The sequence below is a fragment of the Pseudophryne corroboree genome, chromosome 5 (genome assembly GCF_028390025.1).
Source record: "Pseudophryne corroboree isolate aPseCor3 chromosome 5, aPseCor3.hap2, whole genome shotgun sequence".
NCBI lineage: Eukaryota > Metazoa > Chordata > Amphibia > Anura > Myobatrachidae > Pseudophryne > Pseudophryne corroboree.
In genome coordinates, this window is record NC_086448.1 from 756,865,672 (window position 1) to 756,885,289 (window position 19,618).

The 19,618-nt window shown below is 43.2% G+C and overlaps 1 long non-coding RNA gene across 1 annotated transcript in view; it reads right to left on the reverse strand.

The window, feature by feature from the left end:
• LOC134928448 (uncharacterized) overlaps nt 1–19,618 on the reverse strand; it is a 215,854-nt gene that overhangs the window by 67,253 nt on the left and 128,983 nt on the right. The window contains exon 2 of the long non-coding RNA XR_010177927.1: nt 15,705–15,877. This is a non-coding gene — a long non-coding RNA (uncharacterized LOC134928448). The remainder of the gene's footprint in view (nt 1–15,704; nt 15,878–19,618) is intronic.

Below are 19,618 nucleotides of genomic sequence, written 5' to 3' on the forward strand. Positions count from 1 at the left end.
TATCTGCATTTCTTTTTCATTTTCGTATATCACTATCCTGTTTGCCAATTTTATAGTTGATAGAAAAGTGCTAAAAGAGACTTGCTGTTATTTTATAGTTTAAGAATAGAGGTAATAGTTAAAAGTGTAGAGAAACACACAGGTTTGCCTGGGAGATAAGGCAAAGCCAGTGGGGTACGCGGTAGATGATCAGGGATCGTCTACATTGATAAAAGTACATTGTGTTACGGTGGATCTTTGCATTGCGTACACGTGTCTCTAACAAAGACTAGCGTGCGCAATCCAAAGGCCGACGCACGCAGCGTACATTACGCAACGGAGCGTCCGGTTACGCCCACGTAGCTCAAATCACGAAAAGTTGAATTTTAACGCAAAGGCGATAGTTAGCGCTAAGCGGTAAATTGCGCAAAAGGCGATAAATAACGCAAGTCTATTTTTGGAAAATCTGAAATTTAGTTTAACAGATCCTGCTCCTAATTGGTAACACAGCTGGGCTGAAGAAAATTTCTGCGCAGAAATAGATATAGAAACGAAAGTGTACATGTGTTGAGTGAGTGTGTTTTTATCACATAAGAGGTTGAACCAAAAAGAAATCGGGTACTCGTAAGGGACATTCGTGTAAGTGACATATACGGTGGCTAGGGAGGCATCCTTGGTTAAACATAATATTTGAGCATTAGAGTATAGCGGACCAGTATAGAACAAGACCAGGAGGTCAGACCAGGAGGTCGTACAGACAAGACCAGGAGGTCATAAGGAGACAAAGAAGTCCGCTATAAAGGTAAGAGGCACAACCCCGGGGGTTGGTGCAGAACCCATATAGGCCGTATAAGCTCTGGCTGAAGGAATTCGCAGCCGAAATTTTCGATTCCACTGATCTCTCAGTACATAACAGGTAGTGCTTATGTACTGAACAATTGTACCGCACGTCATTGTGTGCATTAGTAAACCTGACTAGTATCATTTTGCGTACAAAAGTCATAAACGCTAGTTGTACATTCTGACGTGATTTGTGTAATTTTTTATTTTTAAAGGGAAGTTCGCTGGTCACTCAGGAACTATCTAGCAACCCCACCTTTACTGGAAAGAGTAAGTGTCCTGCGGGTAACCCTCATATGTTCCAGTAAACAGAAGGTTTTTGGTAGGGCCCTGTATCGAGTACGCCAGCACCATATCGGTGTGATCAGGTCGTATTGGTCGAGGTGGGCGAGTGAGTGGGGTACTCGGTAAACCGCCACCGCCGGCCTATTTTGAATAATTTGGTTTGCTGTAAGGGTTCGCTGAAGACCGTGATATAAAGATCAAAGGAGTAGTAAGCAACACCTGCAGATTATGGGGGCCAGTTGTTCAGGTAGGGGGCGATCAACCTCGGTTCGGGTTGATTCAGAGAACCGACCAGTCGGGTCGGCAAGGTACATCATGTGTGAGAAATACGGAAGTCACACAGAGGTTTTATGTGATGAATGGGAGAGAATGACTGTACAAGACAGGGAGAAATTCCCAAGAATAGGTAGCTTCAGTCCAGAAGTGTTACAAAATTTAAGGAGGAGGATATGTCTCATAAAATCAACAAAGAGACGAATCCAGCATCATGATTATTTACAGTTATGGCAACAGGAAGGTGAGATACAGAGAGGTTTGGCTCTGGCGGCGGGATCTGGGGCAGTCAGGAAACTGATAGCCACAGCCCCGCCACCACCATACATTGCAGGAGAGAAGTTGATTGCGGAGAAAAACATAAACTCTTAGCAACCCTGTAAATGTTAATGATGTTAACCAAGTAACCCATGCAATTATTGACCCGTGCAAGTTGTACCCTGTTCTAAACTTTCCTCAGGAGTGTGATCAAGAAGACGATTCGGCAACAATTTCAGCGCTCTCTCTAGCGGCCACCATATCAGAAACCACAGTAGGAACTGCACCACTCACGAGATTAGTGAAGGCCCCTAGCGGAGGGATAGGTGAGGTCGTGTCAACGGGTAAGTACGGCACCATGCATTATACCGAAACAATTTCACCACAAGCTGTAGAATCTACACAGAATGAGGTTGTTAGAGTTAACCCTGTTAGAGTAATAGCAGTTCCCAACGGGAAAACAGATGCATCAGGAGCCACTCCCATAAGGAACATTGCCATGTACACACCATTTTCCCGAATGGAATTAAGAACCATAGTGTCCGAATTTCCTGACCCCAGGAAAGACTTAGTTGCTAGCCAAAAATACATCAGGGATCTAGGGAACACTGTAGAGCCCAACAACAAAGATTGGCAGATACTGCTAAGAGCTTGTTTACCTTCAAATGTCGACTCAGTTCAATTCTTGGCTGATTGTGGACTAGATAAAGATGTACCGCTTTCAGATGTGTACAACAAAGATAACGTAAAAAGGATAAATTTACAGTTAAAGGAGTATTTCCCAGCCGTTGTTAAATGGAACAAAATATTCTCCATTAGACAAAAAGAGTCCGAAACGGCAGTAGAATATTTCCACCGGGCACTATTAGAAATGGCAAAATACACTGGTATAGAAGACATTAGGACCAACCCAAACCATCAAGAAGTAGCAGTATCTGTACTGATGGATGGTTTAAAGGAAACATTAAAGGCTAGGGTACAGACCACGCAACCATGTTGGCGAGGTCTGTCAGTGTCCACTTTGAGAGAGGCTGCTATTGATCACGACAGAAACATCACCAGGCACAGAGAATCGCAAAGTGATAAGTTAATGTCAGTAAGTATACAGGCGCTGACCACAAAGCAGCCTGCGTATGTACCATCGAATCCTGTAAGTAAGTCAACTGAAATAACTTGTTATTCCTGTAACAGACAGGGACACTATGCACGAGACTGTAGAATAAAGAGTGTACAAAGATCTTTTCAACCCCCTAGACAACGACACAACACAAGACATTGGGAGCAGGGTCCACAGAGGCGGAGTTTTGAGCCACATACAGGGGAAACAAAAAGATACCCCCCGAACAGAGATTGGCATGCCTCTGGTAGTTCCCAGCTAACTCCCTCACAAGTAGTTGCTGCCAACGGGATTCAGGGAGGTCAGCATACCCAATAGGGGTGTGGCCATACCTGTAATCTGCAGCCAGTTAAATTGATTGCCAGTCTTGGAAGTGAACCAGAGATTGCAATCAATGTAGCTGGTAAAACTTTAAACTTTCTTGTAGACACAGGGGCGGCCAAGTCAGTGATAAATTCGACAGTGGGCATGAGAACCACTGGTAGGACAATTCCAGCCATGGGAGTAACAGGAGTAGTCCAGCACTACCCTGTTAGCAAACCAGCCGAGATTACAATAGGGCCTTTACATACCAAGCATTCCTTTTTGCTGGCTGCATCGGCACCGACCAATCTCCTGGGAAGAGACCTACTATGTAAAATGGGGTGCGTCATTTATTGTACTTCTGAAGGTGTATTCTTGGACATACCTGAGAATCACGCTCAGGAAGTACGAGACATGTTAGACTCCCCATCAAAATTAATGTGACATTCCATTATGACAAATAGGAATCCATCCCAAGTAGAAGAGATGACATCTCAAATACCAGAGTCACTTTGGACAAAAGACGGACAGGACACTGGATTAATGGCAAACGTAGCTCCAGTAGTTGTACAAGTAAAAGATGGTAGGATAGCTCCAAAAATCCCACAGTATCCTCTGAAGCCAGAGGTGGAGTTAGGAGTTTACCCAGTAATAGAGCGCTTGCTACAACAGGGCATTCTGGTAAGAACGTCCAGCACTGCTAATAGTCCCATCTTCCCTGTGAAAAAGAGTGGGGGGAGGGGTTACCGGCTAGTGTAGGATCTAAGGGGGATTAACAAAATAGTTGAGAGTCAGTTCCCCGTAGTGCCAAATCCAGCTGTCATCCTAATGCAAATCCCTCCCACTGCGAAATTTTTCACTGTTATTGACCTCTGCTCCGCTTTCTTTTCAGTACCTCTGCACCCTGACAGCCAATATTTGTTTGCATTCACATACAGAGGAGTCCAATACACGTGGACTCGCTTACCCCAAGGTTTCATAGATAGTCCAAGTATATTTTCTCAGGCTTTGCATGATTGTTTACAGTCTTTCCAACCAGAGAGTGGATCAGTATTGATACAGTATGTGGATGATTTACTACTGTGTTCTGATTCATTGGAAGCATCCCTGAAGGATACGAAACAGCTCCTGTTTCATCTTTCAGACACAGGACACAAGGTTTCCAAAGACAAGTTGCAATTATGCCAAACTAAGGTAAAATATTTGGGACACTGTCTAACACAAGGACTGAGACACCTGACCGCTGATAGAATCCAAGCAATTAGAGACATGACACTGCCACAAACCCAGCAACAGATCAGAACGTTTTTAGGAATGTGTGGGTATTGCCGTAATTGGATCCCAGGGTTTTCCATATTGGCGCTACCTTTGCAGGAAATGGTCTCCTCAAACAAACCTGATAGGATTTCGCATACCGACGAATCCGAAACAGCATTTGAGAGACTCAAACAGTGCCTAACGCAGGCGCCAGCACTAGGTATGCCAGACTATGGGAAACCCTTTGAACTATACGGAACAGAAAGTGCTGGTTGCGCAGCAGGTGTACTAACCCAAAAACACGGTGATGCCAGCAGGCCAGTTGCATACTACAGCGCTCAGCTAGACACGGTAGCACGATCCCTCCCCACATGCTTGCGAAGCGTTGCTGCAATAGCATTGCTAGTAACAAAAAGCGAAGATGTTGTGCTAGGCCACAACCTCACAATCCATACACCACATGCAGTGTCAGCCTTATTGAATTCTGCCCAAACCAGACACGTCTCATCAGCGAGGTTTACAAGATGGGAATTGGCGCTAATGGCCCCAGTAAACATCACCATAAGGAGATGCAGTACATTAAATCCTGCAACATATCTCCCAGGTGTGTCTGGTCAGGCACAAAGGGTGGAAGGTGAGAGTGCTGGGGAAGGAGGATTTAATACAAAGGAAGATACACATGATTGTATGGAATATTTGACCCAAAATTTTACCGCAAGGCCGGACATCAGTGACAATCCACTGGAAGATGCAGAACTCACGTTCTACACGGACGGTAGTTGTCACAGACAGTCAGACTCGGGAGACTTGTGTACTGGATACGCAGTCGTAGATGACCAAGACACCATAGAAGCGGAACCGCTAGGCCCACCTCACTCAGCCCAGGTTGCCGAACTGGTCGCCCTAACCAGAGCATGTGAATTGGCTAAGGGTAAGTCAGCCAATATCTACACCGATTCTAGATACGCATTCGGGGTAGTCCATGATTTCGGAGCCCTATGGCGCCTCAGAAATTTCATGACGGCAGCTGGTACACCGATAGCGCATGCAGCTCACATAAAAAGGCTTCTAACAGCGATACAGGAACCCGACAGAGTGGCTGTTATCAAATGTAAAGCACACACATATAGTCAAGACCCAGTATCACTTGGTAACAGCCGAGCAGACGAAGCTGCTAAGTTAGCAGCTGCTACCCCCATACCGACAGACACCACACAACTGATGGTATTCAATACCATCAACACACAGAAGTTGTGTGAAATGCAGAATTTGTGTTCCGCACAGGAAAAAGCAGTCTGGAAGGCAAAGGGATATGGCCAGGAGTCCTCAGGGCTCTGGACGGATGGACATGGTAAACCAGTGGCCCCCAGGACATATCTTCCATGTCTGGCTGAAGCAGCACACGGGCTGACTCATCTAGGCAAGGAGGGGATGTGCAAATTGGTAAGAGCATACTGGTGCGCCCCAGGATTCTCCTCTCATGCGAGTAAAAGAGCAATGTCATGCCTTACCTGTCTGAGAAAGAATATTGGAAAGGCAATACCTACAGAACCATCCCATATCCCACCTGCCGGCGGCCCTTTTCAGGTAATACAAATTGACTTCATTCAATTACCCCCATGTCGGAATTTGAAATATGTACTTGTTTGTATAGATGTTTTCTCGAATTGGGTCGAAGCATTTCCAGCGGCTACAAATACCGCTATGTTTACAGCTAAGAAAATTGTGCAGGAATTTGTATGTAGATATGGTATCCCGAGAATAATCGAAAGTGATAGGGGTACCCATTTTACAGGTGATGTCTTTCAAGGAATGTGTAAGTTGATGGGAATTGATAGCAAGCTGCACACCCCGTACCGTCCACAGGCGAGTGCGAAGGTCGAAAGAGTGAACAGCACGATTAAAAATAAATTGAGTAAAGTAATGGCAGAGACAGGATTGACGTGGCCAGAAGCTTTACCCATTGTTTTGTATAGCATCAGAACCACTCCCAGGTCCCCTCTTAATCTGTCCCCTTTTGAAATCTTGTTTGGTCGACAACCGCATGTCATGATTAACCCTCAGGATGATTTGAAATGTAACAATGAAGTAACTGTAAAGTACTTAATTAACATGAGTAAACAGTTGAGGAACCAAAATGAAAATCTGAAGTTGGTGATTCCTGATCTACCTGATAGTAATTGTCATGACATTGAACCTGGGGATTATGTAATGATACGAAATTTTCTACGCTCAGGTTGTCTTATTGATAGATGGGAAGGACCATACCAGGTCTTATTGACTAGCACCACAGCATTGAAGGTTGCTGAGAGAGAGACTTGGGTCCATTCATCCCACTGCAAAAAGGTTGCTGATCCAGAGAAGTCCCGTGATAAGGAACAGACGGTAGAGGTTGTATCACTGGAGTGTCTGTTCCAGGAGGACTGAGGCGGCACCTGAGCCTTGAAGACCGAAAGCAGTTGTCGACTCCCCAATCCCTTTTATTGTTTTTCTCCACTTCCCATCCCCTCTCCCTTGAAATTTCTTTTTTCCCCCTTCTCATTCTTCTCCATTTCCTCCTCAAAGATGGACTTGCCCCAAGAGACTGTGATCCGGATTTTCCTGTTAACCATGATGTTGACTAGAGCAGTCTGTTCCGGCGAGAGTACCATGGAGGTCGAGAGAGGTTCTGGAATGGGTTCCGATTATGATGATGGAGGCGTAGTTTTCCAAGATCAACCTAACCAACAAGCAAAGGCGAGTATCAGAAAACGATCCGATAGAAGAAATTGTGATGGATTGTTAGCTGAAGAAAACTGTATCTGTAGGCTCTGTGACAATTTGGTTGAGGATGGGTGCATAAAGAAATGCCAATCCAGTTTTAATATCCATATGGACCGGCATCCATTGAGTGACTATCACTCCTTAGTGGGTAATGTGTTAAACAAAACAGATTGTTGGGTATGCTCTCAAGTACCTCAGGGTCATAGCAAATCAGGGCTAGTACCATTTCCTTTAACGATAGGGGAGGTACTTGAGTTAAATGGTGGGAGACCGGTGGACAGGAGATTTAACATCTCCAGCCCTCCTAGCTTGAAGCTCCACCAATACCATGTGGATAGGTCCCTCTTATGTTTTAACATCTCCAATCCCCGACAGCCGGGAAATTGGGAAGTGTCATGGAGCAACCTGACCATGACCTTCTCGCATAGAGCAGATAGAATGCCTACAGATACAGAGCTTGTACGCCACATAGCCAGTAGAGGAAAATCTTTCAGGTATAGATATACCTTAGGAAATAGGATTACTAGAGTTGGAGAAGTATCACCAGGATACTGTGCACATATCGTACAACCTGATACGTGCATTAAGCAGATGGAAGAATTAGGGCTAGGAGATTTCACCTGGAAGGTATGTAATATGGTAATGTCCTACTCCGTCCCATATGTTCTCCCCGATGATGCATATTTCATATGCGGGAGAAAGGCGTACAAGTGGCTTGCCCCAAACTCTGAAGGATTGTGTTATATTGGAAAAGTATTGCCTGAAGTGATGACTGTAACACATGATAAAATGAAAGACATACACCGTGGTGCCCAAGCTCCTTATACTCACACTCATTACGAGCACCTCGTTAAAAGACAACTGTCAGAAAGGTTAGAGCATCCGGCCTCTGATCTGATCCATGAATCCACCAGGATTCAGGTTCTGGTGGCGTTAGATTTCACTCGCACCGCTCGAGGAGTGATGAATTATAGATACATTTCCGCACTCGCCAATTTGTTAGATAATATCACTGAAATGTATGATGACACGTTTAGATACACTGGAAGAGAACTTCAAGCTTATAAAACAGAACTGGTACAGCATAGAATGGTTCTTAATTACCTCACAGCAGTGACAGGCGGATATTGTGTTACATTGGCAACACAGTACGGCGTGAAGTGTTGCACGTACATCACGAATAGCACCGAGGATCCGGTAGAGGTCATAGACCAAAAGATGGACGATATTCTCCAATTGAAGTGGGAATTTCGCCGAAAACACAATCTCACTCTTGCTGCTGTAGGTAATGAGCTGACTGGTTGGGTGTCATGGTTGAACCCGCGAAATTGGTTCTCCGGTTTGGGAGACTGGGCTCAAGGAGTCATAATGGATGTTGGAAAGTTTCTCCTATGTATTTTAGGTGTTGTTATATCTATTGGATTGATATTTAGATGCGGGCAGGCTTTAATGAGGTGCAAACAAAGTACAAGAGTGATGAGTTTGAGGAGTGAGGAAACTGTAATTAACCTGGATTTGATTTATGACCCAATGATAGAAACCAGGATGTGATGAAAATGCGATTATACGGTCCGTTTCTTTCACCTGTTTTTCTGCTTTTCTCCAAGATAACAAGACCCCCTTGGACGAGGAAGTTGACGAGACGCTATACAGACAACGGATGGACCAAAGAAAGAGTTTTGACCACTTGAGAAATGGACACTTGATGAACTTTGCCATGGATCCCCAGTTTCCCTAGTATTTTTAAACTCACGCTAGCCCAACATTTTTTGTAAATCTGATGGCACTGACAAAGCTTGTTGCTCATGCCTAAGGAGCAAAACAGCGCAAAGAAGACGACTTTCAACTGATACCGAACAAAACTTCGACGACAGATGTACATTTACCTGACATAGAATATCATTGCATTTTCCATAAGTGTTCTTCATCTTCATCTCTACAACCCTCAGGTAATAACACACATAGTTTAGTGAATACAGGCACAGATATCAGCAATCACATATTCCCCCATTCATGTATCATCAACTAAAATGTGCTCCCCATTTTGTTCAAAAAAAAAAACCGAAAAGAGCTCGGTAAAGTTTGACAGCCCATCCACAGACCTGTACCGCAGGATAAGAAGGAATTCAAATGTATACTTCGCAATACCTCGAAGCTTGATTTACAACACGTACGGAACGATGATACATGACCCCTCAAACATGGACTCATACACACATGCTTCTGCTATCTCACTAGGTCATACCCTCTTCACACCTACTCCTCTCTCCTCCCCTACCCAACCATGGAAATGAATTAACCCCTGACATATATTTTTCTCTTTTTGAAATGTTTTAGAAGGTGGCAGTTATTATTGACTGCCAAAGGGTGGACTGTCAAAGTCAGAGAAATATCCCTATACACGCAGCCATATTTGCACCTTGCACTGGTCCGCACTGCGCATGCGTGCGCTTTCCCGTGATAGCGCATACCCGCTGATGCGTGCACCCGCTCGCATCGGTATGCGTATTTACGGTAAGGAGTATGTAGTCGTAGCGTGCGACCCAATCGTTACATATTTCCACAATTAACGTAGTTTATAGATCATGGTCCTTTTGATAGATTCTGAAAGTTTGGTTAATATAGAATGTCCCTGAACGAAGGAATCCCTCTTTGTATTGTAGGAAGGGTCTAACAGGAGTCATACAGCAGTGTTTGGTACCCATCGGAAGAGTATTTAAATAGCAATATTCCGGTGTTGGTTTGGAGCGTATTAATCGCTCGTGCGAATAGTTATGGACATAAGAAGTTTATGTCCATTACTATTATTTACTCTTACTCAGGTATGCGGCGGGAAACCCAGTTTCCCACCCACCTGAGCTGTTTGAAATCGTCACAGCCCACCTGTATGAATTACCCAATGACCTTTTGTTATGATGCGAAGCTGAATTCCTGTGTCCAATGGACGACAAGATTGTAGGGACCATTGGATTGCATTGTGTGTGGGGCATAAATAGGCAGGCCGACCACATCCAGCTCTCACTCTTCAACGGTTCTCATTGCTGAAAATCGGGTGCTGGATGTCCAGGCGCATGCGATCGTTTCCCCTTGTGCGTAAGTTTTTCTCCGTGATCATATTGTCTTACTGTGAGCCATTTCTCTCATCTCAACTCTCTCTCTCTCTCTCTCTCTCTCTCTCTCTCTACTCTTTCTCTCATATTTTCCTTAAAGTATCTTGAATTGTTTTGTATTCATAGTGTAGTTATTTGGTTAGGAAGTCTCTGTTATATTGTAGTGTATCATTTGTACTGTGATTCCTTTTTACAAGTATATTAGTTATAATACATTTAATAGGCTTTGGACCCTAAACAAGTATCTGTGTATTTTCTCATAGTGTTAAGTGTTCACAGAGCGTCGGTGACGCTCAAACAGCTTTGTAGTTAATCAGGTTACACCAGGTTGCACTTACACATTGTCTCTACACTAAGGTATACTGTGTATCTCATTGTTAAAGGTATAGATATAAAGGTTTAGCGTTGTGAGCGTCTGCGCCGCTGGTGATCTCCTCGTGGTCTCGAGCGTCCGCTACGCCATAGCGAATCGTTACGTTTGCCTGTAGCCAATAGTGTGCCAGACTGTGATCTCTGGGCCGTGAGCGAACGCGACGCTTGAGCGTCTCGCCTACGGCTGAGCGATCGTTACGCAAGTAGCGTACCCTTATGGTACTTCTTACGTAGTCAGCGTATAGTGTTCTTAGACCTCTTAAAGGGATATTTATACGATAAATAGATTCAGCTTTATCAAGAGAGATTTGGGTGGTTTCTGTGCAGGGTAAATACTTTCTGCTTTATTTTTACACTGCAATTTAGATTTCAGTTTGAAAACACCCCACCCAAATCTGACTCTCTCTGCACATGTTACATCTGCCCCACCTGCAGTGCACATGGTTTTGCCCATTAGCGTGCTTTTTTGGTTTGCTAACCAGAATAAGGCCCTCAGAGCATGGTCATTCACATTGTCTAGGGCAGTAATAATTCCAAACATGGACCTGAGACGGGTGTAGTATGTTATGCCGGTGGTCGGGATACCGGCGCCTGGTATACAGGCGCCGGGATCCCGAACGCCGGCACGCCGGCAGCTGGGCGTGCGCAAATGAGCCCCTTGCAGGCACGGTGGTGTGCTACGCTATTTATTCTCCCTCCAGGGGGGTCGTAGACCCCCAAGAGGGAGAATAGATGTCGCTATGCCGGGTGACGTGATTCTGGCGCAGGTATACTGCGTGCCGGGATCCCAACAGCCGGCATACTGAATACCACCCCCTGAGACAACCTGATACTGATAAAACACCATAATGTCTTAAATCAGTGGTTCCCAAATTTTTTTGAATCATGGCATCCTAGAGTATCAGAATTTTGTTTCACAGCAGCCCATAGGCCAAAATTTACTTATTGAAAAATTTAGAAATAAATATTAAATTGTGTTTATATGTCATCCTTAGGTTCAGTTATGTGGTGAGGGACAAGATTTCCTTCTGTGTGTCCACATATTTTATGATTGGCAGCCACCAGCACTGGTTTTGCCTATTACACTGACCATAAATAATTTCAATTTGTCTTGGACCACCAACCCAGGGCACCCCTGCAAGTGCCCCAAGCAGAGGCGTAACTCTGGGAGGCAACGGAGTCATCTGCCGCCGGGCTCCTGCTCTGAAGGGGGGCACCTTGCCTCCCATTCTGCGACACCATTGAATTAAGTTAATTGACAGCTGCTGCTGTCTCTTCAGTGGCCGACTTCCTCACTGGTCCCTGCACCTTACAAATCACACCCTCTTTATTATAATGAATATACACATTTTATAAGTGTCATAGCCAGGATTAGAAATCTTAATTTATTACACTGGAAGCAGACACCTTACTGATGAAGCTATTTGCTCCTGTATAGGAAATATGAGAATTCTAACTATATGAAGTTACTTCTCTGACAATTAAATGTAACTTCATATAGTTAGAATTCTCATGCTTCCTGTACAGGAGCAAATATATAGGAAATATAAGCAGACACAAAATAATGAAGACAAAAAGATATATCTTGTTAGACAGAAGGAGACAAAGAAGGTAATCAGATGTGCAAAGGCACAAGCTGAGGAGCAAATGGCCCAGTCATTGGGTAAAGGAGGCAAAACTTTTTTTAGGTATATAAGCGAAAGGAGAAAAACAAAAGGCGGAATTATAAAACTAAAGACGTACACTGAGAGTCTTGTTGAAGGAGACAATTTAATAGCAGATCATCTTAATGATTATTTTTGCTCAGTATTTACTACTGAAAGAGAGGGGAAGGGGCCACAGTTAAGTTGCAGGGATATTCAGGAAAATGAAACAAGTACATTTACAGAGGAGAAGGTCCTAACAGAACTCTCAAAGCTGAAAGTGGACAAAGCTATGGGGCCAGATGGGATACATCCAAGGATACTAAAAGAACTTAAAGAGGTGCTGGTAGCACCATTGACAGAATTATTCAACCAGTCATTAGCTACAGGAGTAATTCCAGGGGACTGGAAAAGAGCAAACGTAGTCCCACTGCACAAAAGTGGAAGCAAGGAAGAGGCAAACAACTACAGACCAGTGAGTCTTACATCAGTAGTAGGGAAATTGATGGAAACACTCTTAAAAGAAAGAGTTGTAGATTATCTCAAATCCGGCAATTTACTGGATCCCAAACAGCATGGATTCACTGGGGGGAGATCATGTCAAACAAATCTTATTGACTTTTTTGATTGTGTGACTAAAGTGATGGATAAAGGTGGAGCCATGGATATAGCTTATCTAGACTTTAGTAATGCTTTTGACACAGTTCCACATCGCAGACTGCTAAATAAACTTGAAAGTTTGGGATTGGATATTAGGATTATTGAATAGATAAGATCTTGGTTGAAGGATAGAAAACAGAGAGTTGTGGTAAATGGAGTGCATTCACAGGAGGGAAATGTTACCAGTGGAGTACCCCAGGGATCTGTACTTGGACCAGTGCTTTTTAATATCTTTATTGGTGACATTGCAAATGGCATTAAAGGGAAAGTATGCCTTTTTGCAGATGACACAAAGGTATGCAACAGGGTAGACACACCAGGTGGGGTAAAACAAATGATTGAGGATCTAGGTAGACTAGAGGAATGGTCAAGAGTCTGGCAATTACAGTTTAATGCCAAAAAATTCAAAATCATGCACTTGGGTCTCAAAAATCCTAAAGCTAAATACAGTATTAATGGCACTATACTGGAAACTACTGAGGAGGAAAGGGATCTAGGAGTTACTATTTCAGATGACTTAAAGGCAGGTAAGCAATGTAACAAGGCAATGAGGAAGGCTAGTCAGATGCTTGGCTGCATTGGGAGAGGAATCAGCAGCAGAAAGAAAGAAGTTATAATGCCACTGTATAGGTCATTGGTACGGCCTCATCTAGAATACTGTATTCAGTTCTGGAGGCCATATCTTCAAAAGGATATTAATACATTAGAAACTGTACAAAGGAGGGCAACTAAAATGGTGCATGGCCTACATCACAAAACATACCCAGAAAGACTAAGAAATCTTAATATGTATAGTTTGGAGCAGAGAAGGGAAAGGGGGGACATGATAGAAACTTTCAAATATATCAAGGGTTTTAACAAAGTCCAGGAGGGAAACATTCTCCAAATGAAGAGAAGCAATAGGACACGAGGACATGCACTGAGACTGGAGGGGGGGAGGTTCAGGGGAAATTTGCGGAAAAATTATTTCACAGAAAGGGTAGTGGACAAGTGGAATAGCCTCCCATCAGAGGTGGTAGAGGCTAAGACAGTAGAGCAATTTAAACATGCATGGGATAGACATAAGGATATCCTTACAAAGAAATAAGGATCAAATAAGGTTAGAGATAAAAATAATATAAAAAAAAAAGGGGCAGACTAGATGGGCCAAGTGGTTCTTATCTGCCGACAAATTCTATGTTTCTATGTTTCAGTAAAGTGTCTGCTGCAGTGTAACAGGCCATGGGTTCTAATCCTGGGTATGACTGCTAAGAAATGTGTGATTTATAATAAAAGATAATGAAATGTATATATACACACAAACACACACACACACACATATATATAAGCACACATATATATTAAATACATATATTTATCTAAATATAGGGGGGCACCAATATTTATCTTGCCTCCAGGCGACTGGAACGAACTTACGCCACTGGCCCCAAGACACCCCAGGGTGCCTAGGCACACAGTTTGAGAAACACTGTCTTGCATGCTTTAAAAGTAATTACTTTATATGGAAAGAAACGTGCAATTAGGTCATATTTATGTTGTCTGTGCTTCCTGACTACACACATAAGATGTTAGCAATGAAGTAGTCTGTGGTGCATTGCTTCCTCTATATTTATAGCGGGAATACCCTTTGCCATCTTATGATTCATTGCATGAGCTACAAAGCCATCAAAACCTCATTACTTCTTATCGGGTCATTTAGCATGGAATGCCTCTGGGCAGCTGACAGTGCCAAGATCCCTTTTGGTGATTTCATTAGCCGTAAATGTCATGAACTTTATTGGATACATGTTTCTGTAGCTGGATGATTTATGCATGCCTGTACTAGGCTGTAGGTTCTGCTTGGTAGTAATAAGATACCAGCGCTGGAAGTTTAAAGATGACTACTGTAGTAGTGTGTGGACCAAAGCTCCTAAAATTTAAGCGCTGTGATGACCAAATCTGGAATCTGTTTTGTTCAATTCAGCAGGACCTCACTGTGTGGCTGATTCAGGCGTAGAAGCTAGGTGCAAGGGCCCAATGTTTTACTTCTGCGCATGAGTCCGAGACTCACTACACGTGTCCCAATGGTTACGCATATCGAAATTGCATGGATATTCATGCAATTTCAGTGGGCATTCCTAGGCGGTGACTGCATCTAAAGATGCAACTCCACTGACACAGGCGGCCATAAACGATCTGACAATCTGTGCCTGCTATAGGCAGATGGATTGTCAGACGGTGCGGCCGACTGATCTGCCAATAGTGTGTCTTTGTATGTAGTTACGTGGATTTGCTTCACGGCCTGTGGCTATATCAATAGTACACCCATCGGCTGCATCATTACCCTTCAGGTGCAATAGCTACTCTACTGCGCACCCCTCTGAATTAGGCCTGGTCTGAGAAGGCCAGACACCTGAAGTCCTGTGGAGGCCTTCCAGTGATACACTAAAAATGGTGGTCCAATTGTATTATAAACAAGCTTTCAACACTCAGAACAAATGAGATTGCTATAACGCACAAATGAATTGGTAGCTGTTACTTTGAGACATCAAACATATCCATCATGCCCAATAATGATCCATTTGATTTGGATTAGATTATTATTAGGCCATGTTGGGGCCACACTTGCTGAGTTATCGAGAAAATTGTCTCATATGTCCAGCAATATTGTGTTCCAACTTCCAAACAGGTAACAGAATTGTTGTTGCCATGACGCTGTGGAATCCCCAGAAGATGGGTATCAAAAACACTCCTACCAGTGTGCAACAAGCAGCACTAGGAGAGTCTGCACTAGATTACATGGGCAACCTGCCCAACAGATCCGGTGAACTTCACACTGAAGGTAAATAATGTTCTTTACTTCACCTTAACATACAGTTCTGAATGCCACCCAAGCTGAATTCCTCACTGTAGATGATGATCGTCTTCCTCTAGAAAACAAATACTCAAGAATATATCTTCCAGGCAGAAAGGTTTGGAGAATTAAGAAAGTGTGACAACCATTCTTAATAACGGTAGAGGTCCCTGGTGTCCAACATCTTTGAAAGAGAGAAACATCAATTAAAAGTTGAAACATAAACAATCTTCAATAAGGAACTATATTTATTCATGGAAAAATTTCCTGGTGGATCAACATTTTTTTGTTTAAATCGTGCTGCGAAATAAAATCAATCTTTTAAGATTCATAACCACGCTCTCTTGTTCTGTATATTCCCCTCTTTTATTTCAGAGAAACAGCTGAAGGTTGATGATGTTCCTACCAGTTCTAGTAGGATAAAATATCAAAAGATCCCATGAACTGGTGCCAAAACCTCTGTCTTTTGTAATGCCTACTATATGTCAAATGCCAAATGCTGAGATTGATGATAAACAAACCTCCTTGTGCACAGATGTTCTCCTAGAGAAGGAACTGGAATTGTTTTATTTACATTGCCAAAAAATGTACCTTGTACAGACGATTTTCTAGGCATCCATCAGCCATGTGTAGTTCAGAAATAGACATACATAAATAAATATCCACACACAAGAATTGAAATAATAATTAGCCATGTGTTGTGGCTTCTGTTCTGCTCCCAACAGGAAGCAGGCATCTGTATGCTCTAGAAGGGTCGGCCTTGTGAAATCAAATCTATATGGTAGGGCTGTATGGATGTGTTTCTCATTATGGCAACACACTTCCTGTCTGAATGTAATCTTAGTTCAGTAAGCAGATTCCATAAACTAAACACACCAGCCGCTATTTTAGTATAATTCTGCTAATTAACATACAGCAATGTTCTTAACTGACTTGCAGCATCCTGTATTGTTCCCTATTTATGGCATTCAGGACATGAGATTTCTTTAAATTTCCCATTACATTTAAACTGTTACCATTCATATTCCATCTTTTGTATTTTCTAGGAGTCCAAAATGAGTGATAGAGGCCGTCATAAGCAAGATGGCACAGGCAAGATTGGCATGGCCACCGAGAGGTGGGGTGGATACTAATTTCCCGGGACCGGCTTGTTGGAGGGGCCTCGAAGGCGCACAAATCTGCCGCCCGCCACCCTCTGAACTAATAGCAGCAGTATCCTCTCTCACCGGCCCAGCTGCTATGTACTGGGCTGCAGTGTCCCCCCTTGATTTGCCCCTGACTGATGGTCTTAATGTGCCCTTGTCTCTGCAAGTACTTTTTTTAGACCATACCCCCAACATTTTACCCAGGCCAGCAGTGCTCTCTACAGCACTGATGATGGGGGTACTAATAAGTGACTGCCAGGGATCAACAGAGGTACCTTGGACATGTGGTGCTCATCACTCGGCAACCCCAGGGATCAGGCAAGGGCATAACTACCATAGGTGCAAGGAGTGCAGCTGCTATGGGGCCCAGAGCTAAGAGGGGCCCACCTTCTCTGTCAAAGTTGCATGTGTTATATATATTTTTCACCATTGGGCGGTACATAGGGGCCCTTATAAACTTTTGCCTTGGGGCCTGCAATATATCTAGTTATACCTCTGGATCTGCTCATTGTAGTGTGGTATAAAATAACTGGAGTGCATTATAATGTTACATAATATGAACTGTGGCACGCTAATGTGGCACAATCTGAAATGGAGGCACTAAAGTGTGGCATAATATGAACTGGGGACACTGTATATCAATGTGAATTGGGAGTACTGTGATGCAGAATGTGTAATGGCAGCTCTACAATGTGACTTAACATGAACTAGGGCACTACTATGGGGCATAACATTAACTTAGGCACTACTAAGGGTATGAAAATGAGCTAGGGCACTATTATAGGGCATAACATTAACAATGTTATAATTCTGTTGGGGCATGTATTCCCTCTCTTCTGAATGCACCTGGTGTCAGCTGACATTAACAATCCATCAGTGTATTTTCTGTTCCTTAGGCTCTGTGTACATGCAGTTCAGCAGGTGCACAGGGTTTGTTATTAAAGTTAACACTCCCAGCCTGGCTTTGTTTATTTGTTAGTGTCGCTGAGTTCTTCCACACTGGTGATATTATACTATTTTCTTCCCTGAACTGTTGGCATTGTCTGATGTCTTAGTCTTCACGCCTGTTCATGCCAAGAAACCTGGTCTGCCAGTTCATGTTATCCAACAACTCCTGTTCTTGGCAGTTTGTGTTCCAGGAATACCTTAGCTAAGTATTATGGACTTTCACTGTGCCCTGTGGATTCTCTAAGCCAGGCATTCCCAACCACGGTCCTCAAGGCACACTAACAGTGCAGGTTTTAGTGATATCCAGCCTTCAACACAGGTGACTTAATTAGTAGCTCAGTTATTTTGATTTAACCATCCGTGCTGCAGCCTGGATATCACTAAAACCTGCACTGTTGGTGTGCCTTGAGGACCACGGTTGGGAATTCCTGCTCTAAGCATTCATTACTTGTGTTTACTTATTAATGTGGACTTCCTCTATGCTGCATGCATTTCTGATTTATTTTGCAAATCCTGCAATCTGAGTTCTGTGGATTATATTACTCTGGATTCTTGTTCAACTATTTCATTACTTTGCTGCAAGTCTCATTCTGGATAACCATTTACTATCTGCTCATATTGTACCTTGGATTGTTACTGTAATTCCTTTGCCATACATTATTATATCACTGCTACAATAAAGTACCTAGTATTTCCTCACATCTGTGGACATTCATTATCTGCTACAGTGATTGTGATACATTCTGGTCCTGTATTCAAGCACTGGCTCATTGCTGTGTAACTACTGCATCTCCAGTGGTAATCCTCTTCTCGTAATTCACCTGACACACATTAGAGGCAGGTGAATTGTAATAAACAACTGCTGTGGAGAAGTGTCTCTCTAGAACACAGGTCTCAAACTCTGTCCTCAGGACCCCACACAGTGCATGTTTTGCAGGTCTCCTCAGAGAATCCCAAGTGACCTAATTAGCTCCTCCTGTGGACCTTTTAAAATGTGTCTAAGTAATTAATACACCTGTGCACTTGCTGGGTTACCTGCAAAACATGCACTGTGTGGGGTCCTGAGGACCAAGTTTGAGAACCACTGCTCTAGAAGTATTGGGGCGGGTGCACCTTCATCAATGTTGCAATGGGTCCCACAAAGTTCTAGGTAAGCCTCTGGGAACAGGGTTAGTTGGAAAAGGATTGGTAAAGTCACTGTGTTCCATTCCTTGACATACTATAAAAATAAAAACAATTTCCAAAAAATAGAGCAGATTTATTCAAAGTAAATTAAAAGGGATTTTGGCCCCATTAACTTATTTTTTTTATTTTTTAAACCACATTTCTTTTGTACTAGTGTTTAGTTAAGAGCTTATCACATAAGATGCACTGCTGTTTGCTACATCTGTAGTATCCTGTTATTTGCAATCCTAATACAGGTGCTAGTATGTGGAAAGTGGAGAAAAGCATGGGAAAAAAACATTTGCCAAAAATGCAAATTACAGCAACTCTGCAAAAAAAAAAAAGAAATGTAATGGATAGTAACAGGGACGTAAATATAAATGTAGGACGCAATGGGAGGAGGTGGCCCTGATGTGGGTACCCTGACTTCCTCCATTGCTCTATGTTCTGCTTTAAGTGCCCCAGAGCAGGAACAACAACTGTTTTGCCTCTGGGCTCCTGGTATGAAATTCTGCCCCTGGATAGTAATCATACCATTAGGCCCCTATTTATCAAGCATTGGAGAGTATCACCATGCTATTTTTCAAAGTACCAGCCAATCAGCTCCTAACTTACATGTTACAGGCTGTGTTTTTAAAAATGACAGTTAGGAGCTGACTGGTTGGTAC